Raw genomic sequence first — 22,236 nt, 5'->3', positions numbered from 1 at the left:
CACACATACCCTACAAGAAGGCCTGACACAGACAAATAACAGGTGCCTGAGCCATGAACTTAAACTCAATGCTAAAACATGCATAATAGTATCCTTTTGGAAGATGGCCACTTCTAGAAACTAGCACATTGACAACACCACCCTAACTGAACCACCCTAAGTACAGATCCACTAGTCAGGAATATGGGAACACACATAGACAGTTCTTTTGTCCATCATGTCTGTAGAGCAGTAAGGAAGTTGTTCTATATTCTGCAACTTATAATCAAGGATATGGCATCTAGGTCCATGGATGTCTTCTTTCTACTATATTCAGCTCTAATCAGACCAGTCACTGAATACAACAGCCCCCTTCTGTATGTATCTGCTCAAGCATATGCCACAACTAGATCATCCACAAAATTTCCTAACATAAAGAATACTGGGCATAAATCACAACCCCTGCATAGAATGTCATAAAGTCCTGCCCTTTTATTTGGTATCCTACAGGCTATTGAGAAGTGATCTGTGCCTGGCCTACAAAGTATCCTCTGATTCCACTCTGATGTACCTGTAGCACATTTACAAAACTAATACTACCAGATGTAGCAGGTCTAGGAACCTATATTTCACCTGCAACATAAATGGGATGTGCTGGAGGATAATGTATGTGTCCAAGAGTTTATCCTTCTCTGGAACAGGCTTCCTATCCGTGTCAAGTAGAGTTCTTCCTACCTACTTGAGGGTTGGTATAATGGTTCAGGTGCTTATCTTATAGTCACTAGATACAGGGTTTGATTCTCACCTTTGAAAGGGAAATGGGTAGCTAACTTAGTACTTACTTGTACCATTAGGAGTAAAAGGGTTGGCATAATAATTAAGGACTTAACCTCACAGATATAAGGTACAGAGCTTGATTCTGACTTGTAATTAATTGTTTACGCTTGTAATACTCTGCAGACTAATAACCTAGTGTCTACCTATGAACCTAATTCAAGCATAACTTAGACTTGTGGATGAGCAATCACAAATTCAGCCCTTGCCTGTCACCCACAAATGCATTAGAGACAGACATCCTGTAAATGCTTGGTCATTCATGTCCAAGTCTACTTACACACCATAAACAAACTTAGGGTATTCATTCTTCTGTATACTTTTGGGAAGTACGGCTAGGCTTAAAAAGGCACCTAGGAGTTGTTAGCTTAGTAATCGCCAGTGAACATATGAGCCTATTGCCTGTGTGAAAATTAATTACCTGAGGCACTACACCCAAATGTTCATAGATTATTACTAGGCTAACTGCCCTTGTGAGCCATTTTAAGTCTAGCCAATTACCCCCTGTGAGAATCAAAACCTGTACCGTGTGTCTGAAAGGCAAACACCTTAACCATTATGCTACTCTCCCACCCCACAAGGGCCATGCACAATGACATGATAGAAGTTATTACACTTGTGATAGGGGCAGGAAAGACATTTGTCTTGAGTATTATCTTGCCTTCACCAAGAATAATGCAAACGTATGAAGACAGCATAATTGGCTTTACCTATGAGCTAAATGGTTGGTGCCATTCTAGGGGGATCTAGTATGAGTTGAACTGGGATGAAATGGTAGATAAGACTTACTGTTTCACCAGAGATGGCATGCTCATCTCATACCAGGGATTTTGTGTACAAGCTAAAGCCATCCCTGCTCCCACAGTGTCATTTTTAGGTAAAGTTTCACCTAGTGGGCAATGTGACACAGTACAGTCAACCCCAAATTCGAACAGTATCATGGTAACACTACTTACTGATAGAAATTTAAACATAAATATGGCAGAACTTGAGCCTGTCCTCCAACTTTAACACATTCATATCTGCGTGGTTAATGAGACATAATTTAAATGCCATGACAGCACTACCCTTATACCATGATTTAATGCCTATCATGTCTTTAGGCTCTAAGAAAACTGCAGGGGATTATCTGTTTTTGAGAAAACACCATCGCCTTATTTCAAATAACCAACAAACCTAACTTAGAACTCCTGATGATACATATCACTCTTAAGAATTCCAACTATTACTCCATTGCTAGCTACAGATCCCTGTCAGTGCCACCAAAGATCTTGAAAATTATCTTCATACAATTGAGTGGTTGAATATCAAAACAAATGACTTCTTGATATGGGGCTTCAATAACCAAAACACTGACTGGTGCACTAACAGTCTAAAAGTGGATTAAGTCAACATTTCCTAGACGTTAATACTAATGCACTGGAACAAATTGCAAAACTACCTACTAAAGGCTCTAAAATCCTTGACCCAGTCCTTACCAATCTAGCCCACATCGTTAACCTAACATGCATCTCCTTATTTCTGGTTAATTCTGATTACAAATAGTTACTTTCTCTGCCATGCTTAGTGGCACAACTTCTCTAGAGCAAACCTACTTCAGTCTGTAAAAGATCTACATAAAATTCCTAACAATCCACAGCAAATATACCCAACTGAGAAAGCTGCCCCATTCACCTCCAATTTTCACCTATGGCTAAACAGCTGCATAGAAAAACCCATATCCAACTGCTGTTAATATAATGGTAAATTTAAGACTAAACTTCATTGATTGAATTCCAGTGTTAATAAACTGTATAACAGGCAAAGGAAAACAATGAAAAATTATAAGAAATCTAAATATTCCTATCTCAAGACCATACTGAAACATGCCAGCAAGGAAATTAAGAGCAGTTCATAAAATTTGATGTAGCATATAGGTTTATAGGTGTGTACTAGGCTAATGGCCCTGGAGCCTTTACAAGCCTAGCCCATAGAAGTGTCCTGGCATTGTGCCATCTGAAGTTAGTTCCAAGTGCCTCTATCAAGTAGAGTCACTGGATTGCTGTCAGGGGTGAACTTTCTATTTCCCATCCACTCATCAAGATATCTCTTGAAGAGGGCCAGTGAGGTGCTCTGCTTGACATGTATGGGAAGTCTATTCCAGAGCATAGGCAGTCTCTGGGTTATGAATCTGCCCTTCAGCATGTTCTGCTGATTGTGGTAATAGGGTTTAGGTCTCTGGACCATGTGGTGCAGAAGGATTGGGATTTCTTTAGCTGTAGCATTTCTAACAGAGCTGGGTCAGACATGGCTTTGTAAGTCAAGCAGAGATTACCACTTAGTAGATGATATGAGACAGAGAATAGCTGGAGAATTTGAGTCTGTCCATGTAGGACATGTGTTTAAAGCCTAGGATCCTCTTTATGAGGTACTTTTGTGGTCGTTCTAGCTGTTGAATGTGTGTAGTGAGGAACATGGCAAATGGGGCATTATAATCTGAAGATTGGCCTAATGAAAGAGTAGAGAGAGATGATAACCTATTTCTTCCTGGATGCAAAACTCTTGGTAATGAGATGTGCCACACAGAAGGACTTTCTGACCACAGTGGCAATGTGGTGGTCGAAGGAGAGGTTGCTGTCAACCTGTGTCCCCAGATCTCTTATAATGCCTTCAGTGTTCAGTGGGTTCTCATAGATGTGGTAATTAGTCGGAACTGTGTTTTTCCTAAAGGGGATGACAACGCATTTTTTTGCATTAAGCTTAAAGCCATGGTTTTGACACCAATCATTTGTCTCAGTGAGGCCTTTCAGTAGGATGTCTACATCACTTGGGGAGTTAATAATGGCTCCCAGCTTGCAGTCATCTGAGAACTTGGTCAGCCAGAGTCCCACCGTGTTGGCCTGGACTTCTGAGAAGTAGATGCTAAACAGGAGAGGACTTGGGACCGATCCCTGTGGGACTCCGTAGTGACTGGTCCGCAGTCTAACTTGGAGTCCTCTACTTTCACACTGTGGGTTCTATCTGTGAGTCAATTTGCAACCAACCTAGTGATATAGGGGTTGATGCCGAGATTGGTGAATTTATCAATAATTCCTGAGTGGGAAATGGTATCAAAGGCTATGGCCAGATAAAGGTAGGCTGTATGAACTGCCTTACTCTCATCCACAGCTCTGGTGACTGACTCAAAAAAGTCAACCAGGTTGAGCAAGCATGATCTTACCTATCACAAAACCAAATTGCATGGGATCTAGAGTTTGGAAATTCCCTATAGCCTTGTTAATTAAGTCCATGATGATATGCTCCATGGCCTTACATATCAGACTTATAAGGCTAATGGGGCAATAATTCCCAGCGTCTGTAGTCACTCCCCCTTTATGTAGAGGGATAACTGTAACAGTGCACCATTTGGTAGGGACAAAGCTTGAGTTGAGGCCATGATTGACCAAGGCACACAGATGTGGTGCCAGTTCACTTTTTAGTTCATGTAGGACGCACCTGGGGATATTGTCGCATTGCATGGAAACTGTATTCTTGGCGTTGGACAATGCAGCTTTAACCTGTGCTGCAGTAATGCTGGGTGCTTGACATTCCTCTGGTATTGTGATTGGTCCATTAGGGGGGAGAGAGGGGTAAAGTACGACATTGAGGTCTTCATAAATACCAAAGTAAACTACAAATCATTCTTCATTTATGTCAGGAAATTATGTAATAATTGTCAAAAATGCACTTAGCTCATTATTAATATCACAAATTCTAATCCTAAGGATATGGCCAATAAATTAGAAAATAACTGTAGTGCTAAATTTACCCCAACTATATGCATTGTTGTATCCACTATCACTGAAAATTTACTTTCCCTTAAAATCATCTTGGATCAAGTCTTAGAATGCCTGATAAAGGCTAAATTGCTGTTTCTATGAGACCAGAGAACATATCAAGCTACAGTTGTATCTGTGCAAATTGTGCACTATCTGAGCCGCTGCATAAATTGTTCAACATCAGCCTATCAACATGATTTTTCCCTTATGCCTACAAAACAACCACTATTGCTGCTCTACACAGCAGGGCATCTCTAAATATCCAAGGAATTACAGACCCACTAGCTTCACTAATCTTATATGTAAAGCTATATAACATATACGGAAATAATTTGTACAGACCTAAGCAACTTAACTGAGCTAGACCCCACTCAGCTTTGTGTTTGAGAAGGACAGATCCTTTCTCCTTAATCTGGAAACCATATTTGAAAAGGTTACAGATGCTGTGGACAGTGGTCACTGTAAGCACACTGATTATCTTTCCCTGGTCAAGACTTTCTATACTATCTCCCATGTTGGTATTATTGAAAAGTTAGGGAAAATTAAAGTAAACTGTTGAATTTCCCACTAGATTTCTAGCTGGTTATTCATCTCACCACAGGTAGTGAAAGTTAATAGTACCATCTTTGAATTTAAAAGTGTAACTAGTGGGGTACTATAATGTTATGAGACAATGCCATCTGTGCCAGGGAGAGTAGGGCAGTACATGTGTACACATGCCAGCATAGCTACCTGGAGTTTTGCAAAGAATTTTATGTTATTTGACTATCACACTGATTTGTACAGATGATTTTCTTAAAAATACATTTGTAAAGTTAACAAAAAATCCACAAACTTGCTGCAAACCACCGTACCCATTTATGAAACAAACAACAACATAAACTTGTTGTTTGTTTAACAAATGGGTATGGTGGTTTGCAGCAAGTTTGTGAATTTTTGGTTTTCTTACTGGTTAAATTACACTAGTGGTACTTTGTTTTGGTTTAATATTGTTAAAGTTGCTTGTATTAAAAATGCATCACCAGTAGGTCCTGCTGAGCAGAAACAATGTATGCATGTATATTATGTTGTATTGTTGTAACTGATCAAATGTGTATGCTTATCAGAGAACCCTGGAAGGGTGGAAAGTTTGAAACTGTGTTATAGCTTTCTGATGTTGCCATAGATCTTAGCAAAGTTCTGTGTATGTATTCTCTATCCATCATCTGGTTTCGTTGGAACTTTCACAACAGCACTTTGGAACCTGACAGGAAAGTTTTCTGACAGGATATATATCTCACACATCCACACAGACAAAGACAAACATCATCTGGGTTTTGGTGTGGTAAGACACTCAGCACACATTAGCTCTTCTTCCTTTCATAACTAGTCAGGGGACAATAATTCTTTAGTCAGTCAAAGACATTTAGTGAGAATAGTTTATTATTGCTTTCTGAACCTGTGAGAAACTATCCAACTGTATTTTTTTTATATGTCTGTGGTTGAAACTCTGTTGTTTATTGTATTCAGTATTCTCCTGTTTTCTGTTTTCTGTTTTCTTATTTATCATTAAATATTTTAGGTTCTTAGGTAGGTACTAGGCTATCGGCCATGGAGACTATATAAGCCTAGCCAAAAATGTTCCCTGGCTTTTGCCATCCAAGAAAGTTATTTTCCTGTGCCCCTATCTAACAGAACCACAGAAGTGATCCCCAGGGTGAATTTCCTATTTCCCATCCAATTGTCAAGGTTTTTCTTAAAGAGGGCTAATGAGGAGCTTTGCTTGACATGAATGGATAGTCTGTTCCAGAGCATGAGAAGTCTCTGGGACAGAAATCTGTCCCTCCGGCATGTTCTGTTTATTGTGGTGGCAAGGTTTATGTCCCTGGAGCATGTGACTCAGAGGGATTGGGGTTTCTTTAAGTGTAGCATGTCCAACAGATCTGGGTTTGACCTGGCTTTGTATGTTAGACAGAGGTCACCTCTGAGTAGGTGATAAGCGATGGTGAAGAGCTGGAGTTTTTTGAGACGGTCTGCGTATGACATCTGTTTGAGGCTGGTAATCTTCTTAGTAAGGTATTTCTGTGGCCTTTCTAGTTGTTGTAGATGTCTTGCGAGGTACATGCCAAACATGGCATTGTACTCTATAATGGGTCTGATGAGGGATGAGTAGAGGAACAATGACCTATTTTTTCTGGAGGTGAACTCATTTGTGATGAGGTGTGCCACATATCAAGATTTCCTGACTACTGTGGTGATGTGATAATCAAAGGATAGACCACTGTCCACCTGTGTCACAAGGTCTCCTATCACAGTTTCGTTGTTTTGTAGGCTACCACCTATGTGGTAGTTCATGGGTACAGTGTTTTTCCCAAAGGGGATGACAATGCACGTCTTGGCATTGAGCTTGAGGCCATGACTTTGACACCAAGCATCAGTCTCAATGAGGCCCCTTTGTAGAATGACCACATCATTAGGTGATTCTATTATGGCACCTAGTTTGAAGTCGTCTGTGAACTTTGTTAGCCAAAGACCTGCTGTATTAGCCTGGACTTCAGGGAAGTAGATGTCAAACAGGAGAGGACCCAGGACTGAGCCATGTGGTACTCCACTTGTCACTGGTCTGAAGTTGGATTTGGAGTCGGCTACTTTTACTGTGCGGGTTCTGTCAGTGAGCCAGTTGACCACCCATCTTGTGACATAGAAATTTATGCCCAGTCTATGAGTTTATCTATAATTTTAGAGTGGAGGATGACGTCAAATGCCTAGGCGAGGTCAAGATAGGTTGTATGCACCACCTTACCCTTGTCCATGACTCTGGTGACTGCTTCAAAGAAGTCAATCAGGTTTAGGAGACATGACCTACCTTTTACAAACCCAAATCGAGTGAGGTCCAGAGTTTGGAGGTTACCTATGTCCTTGTTTATAAGCTCCAAGATGATACAATTCATGGCCTTGCAGACCAGGCTCATCTGGCTAATGGGGCTGTAGTTCCTGGGGTCCATGGTGGTGCCCCCTTTGTGGAGTGGGATAACCACCACTTTGCGCCATTCAGAAGGCATAAAAGCCTGAAGTGAGGCTATGATTGACCATGGTGCTTAGGTGGGGTGCCAGTTCATTCTGTAGTTCATGCAGAACACAGCCTGGAATGTTGTCAGGTCCCATGGATGCTGTTTTCTTGGCTTTGGAGAGTGCGGTCTTTACTTGTGCAGATGTGATTGCAGGGGCTTTGTATTCTTCTGGTATAGTGATGGGCCATTTGTGGAGTGAGGGGGCTGCGAAGTTTGCACTGAACCTATCTGCCAGGATGTTGGCAATATCAGTTGGTTCTGTATATCTAGTGCCATTGTGTTGTAGCTCAGAGCAAATGTGTGTGTTGCCATTAAGATTATTGATATAGCTGTAGAATGCTTTGTGGTTGTCTTTAGAATCAGTGGCGATTTTATTTTTATAACTAGCTTTGGAGGATTTTATGAGGGATCTCAGCTTCTTACTGAGGCTGATTAGGGAGTTCCTGCAATTAGGAGATTTTACTCTTTTTTGCAACAGTTTCTTCCTTCTGTTGTAGAGTTTGTTTATGGTAGGAGACCACCAGATTGGCTTCCTTTTTTGTAGGATAGCATCTTGGTTCTGTTGAGGATGGCACGATCCATGCACTAGTGTATGTGCTTATACAGTGCATTTGTATAGGATTCAGCAGTCGTACCTCTATTTTCTGTCTGTATGGGTGTTGTGAAGCTTGCCACTTCTTTCTTACGAAGCATGAAGTTGGCTTTGGAGAAGTTTTTTGTGGCGGTTTCCTTAATGGGGGATGGGGGGGTATTGATGTCTAAGGTGATTAGCTTGTAGTTGGATATGACCAGTGAGGAGTTGACCTCTGGCGTGGAACATTGGTTGCTCATATTGGTAATGACCAGGTCCAGGATGTTGCTGCCATTGGTGGGGGTATGGACAAGCTGGTCCAAGGTGTTGGAATTTATGAATTCCAGAAAGTGTTGAGCAAATGAGTTAGTACATGAGTAGCTTTCCCAGTTGATGGTGGGGTAGTTGAAATTACCCATTATTCAGATATTGGGCTGTATCTTAATATTACCCAGTATATCAAGAAACATGGAGTGGGCATCCTGGGGCATGGTGGGGGATCTGTAACAAGGTACAACCTGGATTGCAGTATTGCCCAGTGTTAGTTGCACTTGGATAACGTCAGATGCATTATATTGAGCAACTATCCTGGATGTGTGGATATCCTTAATGAATATTGACATCCCTCCTCCTTTAGTGTTTCAGCCAGGTTAGGTGGTGGAAAGGTGTGGTATGAGTTATAGCCTGGTAATGCAGGGGTGCTCTCTTTCATTGTGCTGGTCTTTTAGAGAATACATTTAACATCTTGAGAGTACTTATGCTTGTTTTACTGACACTGTGGCCACTCCTGAAAGCCTTGCTGCTTTGGTCACACCCTAATATTTATATTAGTATTAATTTTCCACAGAATAATTGGCTACCCTTTGTAAGAGCCTTAGAGTAACTGACTGTTGGCAGCATGAATATCTCAGATTCTGGGCGAAAAGGGGCAATGCTAGTAAATCTGTGCCAGCTTTTCCCAGTTGTGTATGTGTGTGTGTGTGTGTGTGTGTGTGTGTGTGTGTGTGTGTGTGTGTGTGTGTGTGTGTGTGTGTGTGTGTGTGTGTGTGAAACTCAAATATCTAAGTGCTTGTGTCAGCTACTAGGAACACGGACACAGAGCTCCAAATTGGCCAGTGTGGAGTTTTGTGTGGTCCTGGAGAGATAAAAAAAGCCCAGCCACAGGTCTGGATCATGCTCCCTGGGTGCTCTTAAGGGAAATTGTGCTTTGTGCAGGGACCTGCATCTGAAAATGCTGTGTGAATCCATCTTTGGTCTTAATGACCATACCACACCAGAGTCAGTGTTGAGGATTGAGTCTCCTTGATTTCTGGACCGGAGTAGGGAGCCGTCACAGATACCACAAGGATCAGAGCTAAGACCTCTCCTGTTTGCCATTTATTTTGCAGACATTCAAGTCAATATCTTAAAATGTTTTTGACCATATTTGTTGACTGCAAGTTGGAAATGGCTCTCGTAATCCACTGATATTAAACTACTGCAAAAAGGCAAAAACTATGCACATATCTGGTGTAGTGAAACCATTTCAAACTGCATGCAAAAAGTGCATCAAAGTCGTGCTCCACAAATAGCTGCTGCCACCACATATTTTATAAGTTGCACCCTTCGTTAAACATATACAGTCATAAGAGGTCTGGATACTTTTATAGACAGCTGTCTTTCATTAGATCATGATGTTTCCATCATATTCAGGAAACCTGACTATCTGGTTTAGATCATTTCCAAGAGAATACCTTCAAGATGCAAAGCAGTCATCTTACAGTAGAAGTTTACCCTTATCAGACACATTATTGAATGCAATGCCTTTGGTACCTATGAAATCCAAGATTTTTTCTTGAATGGAAAAACACAAGTGATTTTTAACAAACAAATTAATGGCCTTAAATCCTTTAACTATTCCAATAGGTTAGCACTACTCTATTAATGCTCAGTAGCCTCCTGACTGATCCAAACTGACCCACGACTCACTTTCCAAGCCACAAAAGATCAAATCTTATTTGAACTCATATTTCTTTGGATAATGAGTGGCTCTATAAACACCCATACTACGTAAGTAAATTTACAGTAGCAAATAATCAGGATTTATTGCAGTGATACATTCCTAATTCGGTGCCTATAAAATATGTTACTACTACAGGTCAAGTAAAGTATTATTTGGTCTGCCTTTATGGCTACTCTGTAACAGGATGGGTAGGCAAAAATTTACACAATGGTTATCTTGTGTGACCCTGCTTTATTTGGAAATTTAACACTATTATGTGCTCATAAAGGGTGACAAGAACTTTAACGTGCCTCCAATGAAAGGTGTTTATGGCTAAGAATCATATTGCTCCTGCATTTGCTTGACAAGTACTGTTCTTATAGTTCTGTATTCCTCATTCCCAATTCCATACCTATCTCTATTTCCAAAAACATATTTTGTACTTCTCTGAATATTGTTGTCCTGAAACTTTCATCTAATCCCACAATTCTCCTTTCGTCTTTATCTACAGTATGTGCTATATTCTCCACCCTGCTTTAAACATTTTTGGTCATATTTTTCCTTACCTTTCCCATTTATTTTCCATTTCCATATAAATCTGACACACTTCTTGTGTGTCTGCCCATGCCATAAAGCAGTTGTATTAATCTGTAAAAGCCATAACATATAAGTCACTAATGGCATTAGCATAACTCTTACCATTTCTTCTTTCACACTTGAAGTACTCATCCTACTTAGGTCTCATTGTTTAACATACCTTTTATTATATGCACTAACTCTTCCCAATTCCTCCACATAATATGTCATACCATTAGCTATACCTTGAGCCCCCCAAATACTTCTCTCCCCTACACCACCATGACAAACTAAATTTGTTCTATTTCCTCCTTCCAATCTCTATCACCACCAGTTTCTTAATATGAACTAGCACTCCTGATTGTCTTCCAAACACCACAAAAAATTTAGTATCTGAAGCATTAAACCATTAATATCTGCCAAAAGAAACCTATAATATTCAAAAATAAGTTTGCTCTACCCCTCCCCCAAATATGTATGACCCTATTTATTCCCTGAGCTGAATTTTGACCAACCAAAAATATATTTCTTGGGGTTCTGGATACTCCTGCCTAGTGTCTTTGCTAAAATTTTCTTTATGTGACAAACCCTTTTTACCCATTGTTATACATTTGGATTCTTAAATAAAGCATTATACTCTGTATATAGCTCTTCCCTCACCCATACCTGTCTTAAAATTTGTCAAACATCCCAGTTCTCAGAGAAAAACATACATCTTACCCATGCTCTTTTTTTGTCTTCTCTATCGCATGCAAGCTAATAAAGTTCAACATCAACCTCCAGTAATCCATATAACTAACTTCAGTAATAGTGGTGCGTAAACCCTAAACATTATTTTGGTGTTATCATTCTGTATGGAAATTTAGATACAGGCTGCTGGATGCTCCTTATGAACTTCCCCTTGTAAAGCATTACTGCCTTTGTTTGCCATACCGATTCCTGTATTCCCCCTTCTACGCTACTCGATTGAACAAGTTCACCATATGTTCTCTCATCATTACTCCATCCAGTTTATAACAGCCCGTTTGTAATCTATATGTTACTTCATCCTTTTCCTTTTCATATGCTTAATCACTACTACATCATCACCCCCTCTAGTTTCTGCTTGCATTTTCTTTTATTTTATTCTCCTAATCACTTGCCTTCTCATTTCTCAGTCTTCCCATTACTATCCATACATAAAGTTTTTTCATAACATTTCCTAAATTTTTCCCTTATTTCATTATTCATGATAAGTTTCCTACTTCTTTCTGTTTCATTTCCTATGCTCTCTTCCTCATATAATTCAGCTTGTATGCAATAATTTCATTACCCATGCTCTCTTCCTCATGTACTTCAGCTTGTGTACTAAGAACTTCACAATTTTTCCCATTTTTTCTTTCAGTTGATGCCTTCCTTTCAATTTCAGTCTTTATCTTCTTCTGCTCTAACTCCTCAACCTCTTCCACTTATCCACTACTCATCAGCTCCTCCTCCTCTATTTAATCATTGTCATCTTTATTCACTTCTGTCTTTTTCTGCCACAGTTCTATCTCTTGCTCCTTTATTCCATAATGCCCCGCCTATTCTGCCATATTCTGCACCCAGTCACTTCTGCCATGCTGACTGCTGTTTCCATCTCAATCTTTGATGCCTAACTCCCCCTCTTCTAAGTTATTAATTTATTATACCTCATTAGCCTTCTTTTCTAGTTGCATTGTCTGATCTGGACTCCTTCACTTACTTTGGATTCAAAGAAAAATCCCCAGACAACTCCAATTTCCTCACTTTGACATCACAACTAAAAATGACTGAAATTCCTTCCTCAGATATTGCTGACCTCCACCTCATACATGGTCTCATAATCCACCTGTACCATCCTACATACTTCATGTGAATTGCCTCACACCACCTCACTTTTCTCTCCATGCATCCATCGCATCTACTCTACTAAAAGAATCTTCTGCATTTTTCTAACACATTGTATTACTTATGACATTCCATATAAGCTTTCCAAACATGGTTCTAATGGGTTCTAATACTAACTTAACATCCCTGCCCAAAACAAACTGTCTGCTTTACATCTCACAGATCTTGTTTTGTCTACATACCTTCTTCTTCATCACCATTTTAGTCATAATGGAATCCTATGACTAGTATGCTATCCTTCAAAGTACCTTTGCATGCTACCCATCTGCTACTTGTCCCTGTCATCCAGTATTTCCACTATTAACTTTTTCTGTGTCTCACTATTTTCCTTTCTTTTCTTCTTTCCCCTCCAAGAACATTATTGACCCATATCTCATCTGTTTACTTTCCTTTTCCATCTTCCCTACTTCTCTTCCTGACAGCTTCATTTCCTGAGTGTAAAGTTTATATAGTTTTTCCCTCCTGATTCCACTTAAATCTCATCCTCTATTTATTATGTTATTTGCTATCACCACATTCCAAATTCTCTCCCCTCTAAAGTACCTCCCTCCTGGGACCTACTTTTTTCAGGAACTGTACTCAGTGGGTCTTTAGGCATGCAGATTTGGCATACAAATGCTCCCACTCACCCTAGTCAAAACAGGTCAAAGACACTTCCAGTCATCCACCCTGGAAAAAATGCATCACAGTTCTTTCCTGTCTCTTACTTACTAGCTTTTCTCTCTCTCTGTCTCTCTGTCTCTCTCTCTCTCTCTTTCTGTTCCTAGTATGCCAGCCCATATGTTCCATAATGATTTAAATGCTGTATTGGTCTCAGCCCCAACTAACTGCCATGTTTTAACCCTATTCCTCTTAATCCTATAATATTTACCTACATATCAAAACTTTGTATGGCTGGGCCAGCTCTAATAAACTTTTCTTACATATTATTATCATTTTGCCTATAACACATAACATAGTCTAGTCCTCGTGACCGCCATGTTTACTCAGTCTTTTACCACTGCCTACCAAATGGACTGTTGTCTTCCCATCTGTTTCTTTCTTGTATACCTTCTAATGTTGTTGAATCATGTACATCTGCACTCCTCCATTTCCTTTTCAGCCTCTCTCTCTTTCTATATCCTCTCTCACCCTCCTCAATCTTTCTTCTTTGACACTTCCCTTCCTCCTGTAATCTGAACTACCTATTCCCATTATTTATTAGCACCTCTCATTGTTTCGAAATAAAATGCAATGATGTATTCTTAGCTGTGGCAACATTGAGTCCTCTTCCACCTTTTAATTTATTTAACATTTGTTGACCAGGAAAGTTCAACTAGAATAGAACCTATTTTCATCAGAGGCCCAGGGAGAAACCCTCCAGAACGTCTTTGGAATATCAGAGGAAACTGTATTACACAGAAGAAACCCACACGAGTGCAGGGAGGATATGCAGACTTCACACACAAGGCGCCCCAGTTGAGAATTGAACCAGAAACCTCTTGCTGTGAGGCAACAACATTAACTGCTGCACCACTGTGCTGCCCAGTATTTATGATATATGAATATACCAATTAAGCAAACCACCCCTCCTGAGTTAGCTGTCACAAATCTTGTCTTCTCCACCCTCTTCCGTACTAGTGTGAAGAAATGTCCCATCAATTTCACATTAGTGTGCCTAATCATCAGACCCCTTACCCTCGCTGCTCACCTTAATAGCACTCTTTTGAATGGTGACAATGCATTTTAGCAATTATATGCCTGTTGCTTGAATCAGGGCCTTCATTTGACTTTCCCACCATATGTGTTATAATTACTGTGCATTAAGTCCTCCACTCTCCTTCCTCGGTTCAGTGACCCATTACCATATGAGTTTGCTTATGTGCGTTCCTCAACTCATTTTTTTATTCCTATTACACAAAAATTGTCCTTTAAAGATCTGTTCTCCAAATCATCTGTATTAAGCATTACTAACCTAGATTTGATTTCCAACAGTTCTTATTCATGTATCTCAATCTATACCCTGAATTTCTCCCCTTTCATTTCTTGTTTGAATATTTCTATTTCTATTTCTACTTTAACATACACTACTATGGCCTATATTGTTTCCAACACTGGCTGTAGCCGTGAGCAATTCCTTTAAAATAGCATTGCTACTATTTTCTTGGTTTCCCATGTTGTCCATCTTTCTTCCCCACTCTTTCATAAAGCAACAAAGAATATTATTTTTACTTTTGTCTTCACATCTAATCAGGGCCTTTTTGCATCATTTCAATATCTGGGTTTCCTGGGACTCACATACAGTGTCGCTTCTTCTACACATCCCTTTCCATGCTGCTAGATCCTTTCCTGCCTTTGCCTGTTGTCTTTTCCTGTCAACTATTTTTGGCCAAATAAAAGTTGAAAACCTGTGACCCTGCTTACATACAAGCATACATACATACAAATATTTCAAGCATGGGCATTAGTGCCTACCAATATACCAAAATACCTGTTCCCATAATATGTGTCCAGGCTGTCCTTAAAAATATCTAAACTAGTATTTGCTTTAATGTAATTTGGTAGACTGTTCAATGCATAAGCTGCTCTCCATGAACCAATTAGTACACTTCTCATTCCTATAGAATCATCTCCATAGGATGTCTGATGATTCTTTAATACTTTTTGTTTACCCCAAACATTCCAAGAGACAACTGTCTCTAAATCCCCTATATAACTGAATACAATCTCCTTTTAGATATCTATAAGATACACTATACAAGTTTAGATATTTTACTCTTTCCTAATAAATTCAATTTTCACATTTATGGATGCCTTTGATAGGGGTGGCCACAGTGGTGTAGGAGTTAAAGTAGTTGCTTCACAGCAAGAGGTACTCTGGTTCGATTCTTTGTTGAGGTACCTTCTGGGCAGAGTCTGCATGTCCTCCCTCCAGTCATGTGGGTTTCTTCCAGGTGCTCTGGTTTCCTCCAACATTCAAAAAGACATGCAGTAGGTGGATGAGCCTCTTTAAATTGTCTGTAGGTGTGAGTGAGCGGTATGAATGAACTATCATGTTACAGCTAGCCACCCAGTGGTATAAACTTTGCTTGAGATGATTGTCACTGCTAAACTGACACCCCAACCCCTTGTACAAAATGGGAAAAGGGGTTGAGGATGGCTGGATGCCCTTGGTATGTTTCCTCTGTACTCTTTCCAGTTTACTCATGCTTGTTTTCTTACAAGGTTTCCATATTGTTACTCCATACCCAAGTTTGGGTCTAATGTAACTAACAATGTCTTCATTATTTTTGATTTCCTAGACTTTATAAATCTTTTAATACAACCTATAGTTCTGTAACTATCATTAGCCAATTGGTTAATATGATTAGAAAAACTCAAAACTGGATCTACCTATATACCCATGCCCTTAAATGAATCTACAATTTCAATCATTGTGTGCTGTATTAAATATTCACCTTTAAGTTTATGTTTTCCAAATCTCCTATGCTTAATTTTTGATGTATTTACCAGCATATTATTTTCATGTGCACAAATGCTCAATTTAGTTAAGTTCTTTTGCAGGCATGCCTTATCCATAACACATTTAATCAATTTACCCAATTTCAGGTCATCTGCATATAGACTATCGAACATTTCAGATGAAAAAGTTAAGTGTAAAAGATACAATCTGAATAAGCAAGGGCCTAGGAAAGAGCTCTGTGAGACACCCTGATAGTAACTAAGAATTTTACCTGTCCAATTGCTGTATGATACTTGCCATGTCCTATCTGTAAGCCATGCAGCTATCCATCTTCTGAAGAGTACATCGATACCTAGTTGTTCTAACTTATTGATCAGTGTTTTGTGTATGAGACTGTCAAATGCTGAAGTTAAATCTATAAAAATTACTTCACAGCACAATTTTTCATTCGTAGCAGTTAATATATTGTTGTAGAACATCATGCTACTGGTGGCAATAGATCTATTTTCAACATATGCATGCTGATATATGGTTTCAAGTCCCACACTATCTGACAAAATAACTTATCCAATATTACCTTCTCCATTATTTTTCCACAACATAAAAGTAGACTTAAGGGTCTGTATGAATCTGGGTTTGTCCTATTTCCCTTTCCCTTAAAGACAGGTTTTATAAGTGTATGTCTCCAATCTTGAGGAATGTCCCCATATTTATGTGACCTAGTAAATAATAAATATAATGGTACTGTAAGTTCTTGCTGAAGTGTTCTCAGGTCATTATTACTAACTCTGTCTCCTCCCTTTGCTTTGCTTGGATCCAGTTTGTGCAGTTCTTTTTCAATATAATTTAATTTGATTCCAGTTTCTGCTGTTACCTGGATGTCACTAGAACAATTATCACACCCTTTGTGGAGCAAATTGTTATGGATACAGTTTTGTAAATATCTATAATCTGTTGTGTTTGAGAATACATTTTAGAATCTCCACACAGTTTATCAATTTATATGTCTTTACTCCTTCCACATATTATGTATCTATAAAAAGGTTTCCTATTATGCTCAATATCTTTATATACATTTTCTTTATTTTTTCTTGATCTTTTCTCACACTATGCTTAATTTGTTTGTCTAGCCTGTTAATTTCAGTTTTCAAAGTTGTAGTTTGACCTCTCTTCCATTTCTTATAGTTTTTTGTCTCTTACCTTAATCAAGTATCTTATTCTTATGGAAAAATATCCCACTGATGTTGTATACCTAGATCCTGATGTTAAACATTTTTTTTGTTTTGTTTTTGCACTCTAACAATTTCTCTTTCACAACTTTTCAAATTCCATTTGCAGTTTTTCCACTGAACAACTCACTCCAGTTAGATTTATATAGTGACTGTTTTGCTTCCATATAGTCTATAATTAATCTTCTGTGCATTGGTTTAGGTTTCAGTTTGGCAGGATTATCTAGAAACAAATTACCCATTATAATATCATGATCACTGCACATTAACGGTAGTAAACTTGACTTGAAGTAACAGTAATTTCTTTAGAAACACAAACAATGTTTAGTATGTTCCATTCCCTGGTAGTTTTTTTTTACAATCTGAAGTAATTGTTGTTCCTGAACATATGTAATGAATAATTTCCTAACTAATGTTGTTGAGTCAATATTATTCCAATCTGTTTCTGGTAAATCTAAGTTTCCAGAAAATATTATTCTTCCTTCCTGCACTTCAGGCTTCTCTTTGTTATGTTTAAAATATTTAATTTGTTTGCAATTTAAGCTATTCATTTGAAATATACTTCTCAGAATGCCTCTTTCTACTAGGTGTCTCATTATACATGCACGTACCTTTACACTTATCTCTTACATGGCTACTCACTGTTACGCACTCATTTACCCATAATACTCCACTTCTCTGCTGCAAACTCATCTACAGCTTGCTCTAGCTGTTCACACACAGATTGGTTCACTTCAGAACTGAATTTGTGTTACCCCACTACTCTACTGCTCTCCAAGACCAGGGCTTGAGCTGCTCTTCTAAACAACCATCTTTATTATCTCAATTGTACTCCTCATGCACTCAATGTATTATTGTCTCAGGAGAAATATCTAGCATATTGGTATGTTTCCCTTTTCAGTGTACAGCTTCTATACTCCTGCTTACAGAGCATGGTGTTCTAGGTGAGGTGGCTGTCAGCATGGTAACAATATGACTGGGCCCACATGTTTATCTTTTGCTGATCAACATGCAAACGCCTTGTAATTATAGGCTTGTGCATAGTATGCCTGTATACATTCTGATGACAGTATCCGTTTTGCCCTTACATATAAGATTCACATTAAATTTTGTCAGTATAGATTGCAATATATACATAGGGACACTGCTGGAACATTTCTGTGCATTGATTTCTAAGGAAATGTTTAGGGTTTGGGAAACAGATCCATATAAGATAAGATAGGTAGAACAGGACTTGTATCTACTGCTTAAGGTAGTTTATAACAGTGGCAAAGACAGTGTTAAAATTTAATTTTAGATGCAAACACAGACTTATAAGGACACACTGGAACATACACACTTGCCTTTGGCATAATCTGGCCATGACACCATCACATATCCAGGTGTAGAATCACAAAATTCTATGGTATAATAATTGTGAAGATAGGTGAAGGCTGACAGCGTAGCCAGATAGAATTTTGTATATAATTCTCTCATTTGTAAATGTTAATATAAGCGACAGGCTTGTTCTCTTAAATGGAAAAAAATTGTGTTAAATGTGCAACTGCAAAAATGTAACGACAGTGCACTCTGCTATAACAAAGCTAATAAATCAATTATTTTATGCCAAAACTTGGAGCTGATATGTCTGGATAAAGGAATTCTAGCTATTGTCTTGAGACCAGAGTTAATTGCTAGGATTTGCATGTATAAATTCTTTTGTTGTTCTGGCTTCCTGACTAGCTGCAAGATCAAGGGCTATTAATCTCTGAGTACAGTGGTACTGTGTTATCAATTTAAAGACAGAAAGAATGAAAGCATTAGAGCATTTGTCTTGAGAACATCCAACATCACTAGCACTGCCTGTATCTACATGTAAGTAGGATCTTAGACTTTAGTGTTTTCTCTTAGATATAGCTGGGAAATAGGAAGATTAGACTAGTTTGTTTTTCTGTGATGTCAGAACTTTTGCTACTCTATTATTTTAAGTATTTCTCTGTGATCTCCAAACTCCTGACTAACACTATGTAGTAAGAAGTGTTGTCTTGTGTTTTTACTATTTATTATTAAATATTTGTAAACCTTTCAACTATGGCTCTTTTGTGTCGAGATAATTAAAGCTCTAAGAGTACATTGCATGTATATAGTGATACTGTACCAAGTCACTCCAAATACGTCTTGACTGTTAGGTTACACTTACCATTTGGATAATAATATTGCAAAGTAATAATTGGACATCCTTCATAAGGGCCTTTGAGTAGCTGATAAATATTAGCTGGGTGGTGGCAGTGATTTCTACCATATAGTCTGGGTAAAAGGGGCACAGCTGGAGAACCTGTGCCAGCCTTCCCCAGGAGTGTCTGTGTGGTTGTATAAACTCTTATCTCAAAGTGTGTGTGTGTGTGTGTCAGCTACTTGGGCAGGGACATGAAGCACTGGCTGGACAGAGAGGGTGCTGGAGATTTTAGCTTGCCCACTAGGCTGAGATCTGGACCCTATACTGGTGGCAGTGGGGAGTCTTATTGTGGACCTGGAAAGAAAGGGAGAAACCAGACAAGACTGACTGTGATCTCTGTGTGCTCTTAAGGGAAATTGCACTTTACTGTGTGTGTATTTATTATCCTTTCCCTATTTGGACACCCTTCACTGGTGTTAGTAGTGAGGATTGCAGCTCCTTGATTTCTGGGCCAGTGCATGGGGTGTCACAATAATCAAGACCAAAAAAAAAAAAAAAAAAAAAAATTAGCAACAGTACCTGCTGCACTTTTTGCATGTATACACAGCAATACTCTTCACTATGCCACATCAGCTATGGACACAGGCAAAGCTACAAGAGGAGCAAACAAACCTACATTCCAGGGCATCCACATTATTTAAAAAAAAGTACAGTTTTAAAAAGTGTGACTCCTGCAGTGGCCACATCAGCTCTGACTTGGTTGATCTGACAAGTGTCTACTACGCCAAGCTATCCATTACCAGCCTCACTTTGCAGCAGTCCTCATCAGCTATAGCAGGACATAATTCCTGCTGCATGGTAATGGAAATTCTGATATGACCCAAATTCAAGCAATGGTGGTAGGGATATAACATGAAGGGAGTTGACAACAAACCACTAGTGCTGATGTACACATGCTACTTATTCAATGAAAGAAAGCAGTGCAGAGACTGTAGCCAAACTATCATTGATATGTGGCTGCATACCACAAGTTATTTTATTCTTCACACACACACACACACACACACACACACACACACACACACACACACACAAATATATATATATATATATATATATATATATATATATATATATATACAGAGAGAGAGAGGCAGATAGAGAGAATTTATCTGACATCTAAATATTACTGCTTTTTCTAAAAAGTGAACCATACACTCTACAAAAGATGCCTGCCCAATTTTTCTCTCTTCTGATAAGATGATAATGATAAAGTATATCCAGTACCTTTTGGTAATTGTTATGATTGTTAAAACACATGGATTTTCTTCAGAATCCTGGTTAATGTGGTACGTTTCAATACCACCTTCATCACTTAGGTGGTCATCTTTAACTTTTTAATTTGGATTGCCTTCCTTGCATGTGCCAGTCCAACATGCTGTCTTAGTTAAATCTTCTCTGGTAGGTTATAGGCAAATGATTAACATATCAAATAGCTCTTACAATATATATATGCACTACAAAAATATATAGTTGACCATAGTAGTGAATTTTAATGTAGTATATTTACCATTAATATTGCAGAATTTAGTCTCTTAGTGTGAACCTGAAAACAAAGTTACAACCATGTTTTTCCTTATTAACAGCATTTGTGTATTTTATACTTACATAATCCTACTTTGCTAAATCTTGCTTTCCAGATTCATTTCATTCATCAAACATATGTGTCTCACTTCCCCTTCAATGTAATGCACAAAGCAAAATATATCATGCCAACAAAAAATATTTATCATTCCACAACACGCAGTAATATGCTGTGTAGAGTGTAGTTTTCCTTACACTGCCTAGTTTGCAAATGCAGGAAAGGAAATAAAAATTATAAAACAGACAGCATCTATGTGGTGTTTTATATACTACTCCCCTATATGAGTACGATAGAACAGTACTTGGTATCACAAAATAGTGCTATACAGGTTTACTTTGATACAGTGTACCAAACAGATTACCCAAAATACATTACTATCAGGAATCAAATGCAGTATTGTCTCTAATGTCTTTTGGATAACTACCCTTTTTATTGGCGCCATTAACACCCATTCTTTTGAAAATCATGCACTATCTAATTGGGAGTAAACATGCTAATAAAACATATATTGTGGTTAAACATTGTATTGTGCTAAAGCATTATTGATGACATGTTTATGTTGCAGAACAGTATTAATTAAGTTTGGCATTATTCATAAACAGCCTGAATAATGACAGCACGGGATTCTTTAATTTTACTTCAAATATTTTTTTTTTCATTTATGCAGTGGTAGCATTGTCTCCTCACAGCAAGAGGTTCTCCGGTTTGATTCTCGGCTGGGGTGCCTTCTGTGTGGAGTCTGCATGTCCTCCCTGCATTCATGTGGGTTTCCACCGGATGCTCCGGTTTCCTCCCACGTTACAAAGACATGAATCTGGAGTGTTTCTAAACGGGCCTCCACTGAAAATTGGCTCATTCCAAGTCGGACTTTCCCGGTTAGAAAATATAAAATAAATAAATAAATAAAATAAATACATTTTAGGTATCAAAGCTATCTTTGACTCTGTGCAATTACAATTGATATAAGAGTGTTTCAGCGATGCATATGTGAATTTATATTTGCTACACGGCAACGACCAAACAAAATACTTAAAGACAATGACCTAAAGGGAGAATTTGTGAACTGCTG

This window comes from Protopterus annectens, chromosome 5.part1 (genome assembly GCF_019279795.1).
Source record: "Protopterus annectens isolate FY-2018-M chromosome 5.part1, PAN1.0, whole genome shotgun sequence".
Taxonomy (NCBI): domain Eukaryota; kingdom Metazoa; phylum Chordata; order Ceratodontiformes; family Protopteridae; genus Protopterus; species Protopterus annectens.
Note: the sequence above shows the minus strand (reverse complement) of the source record.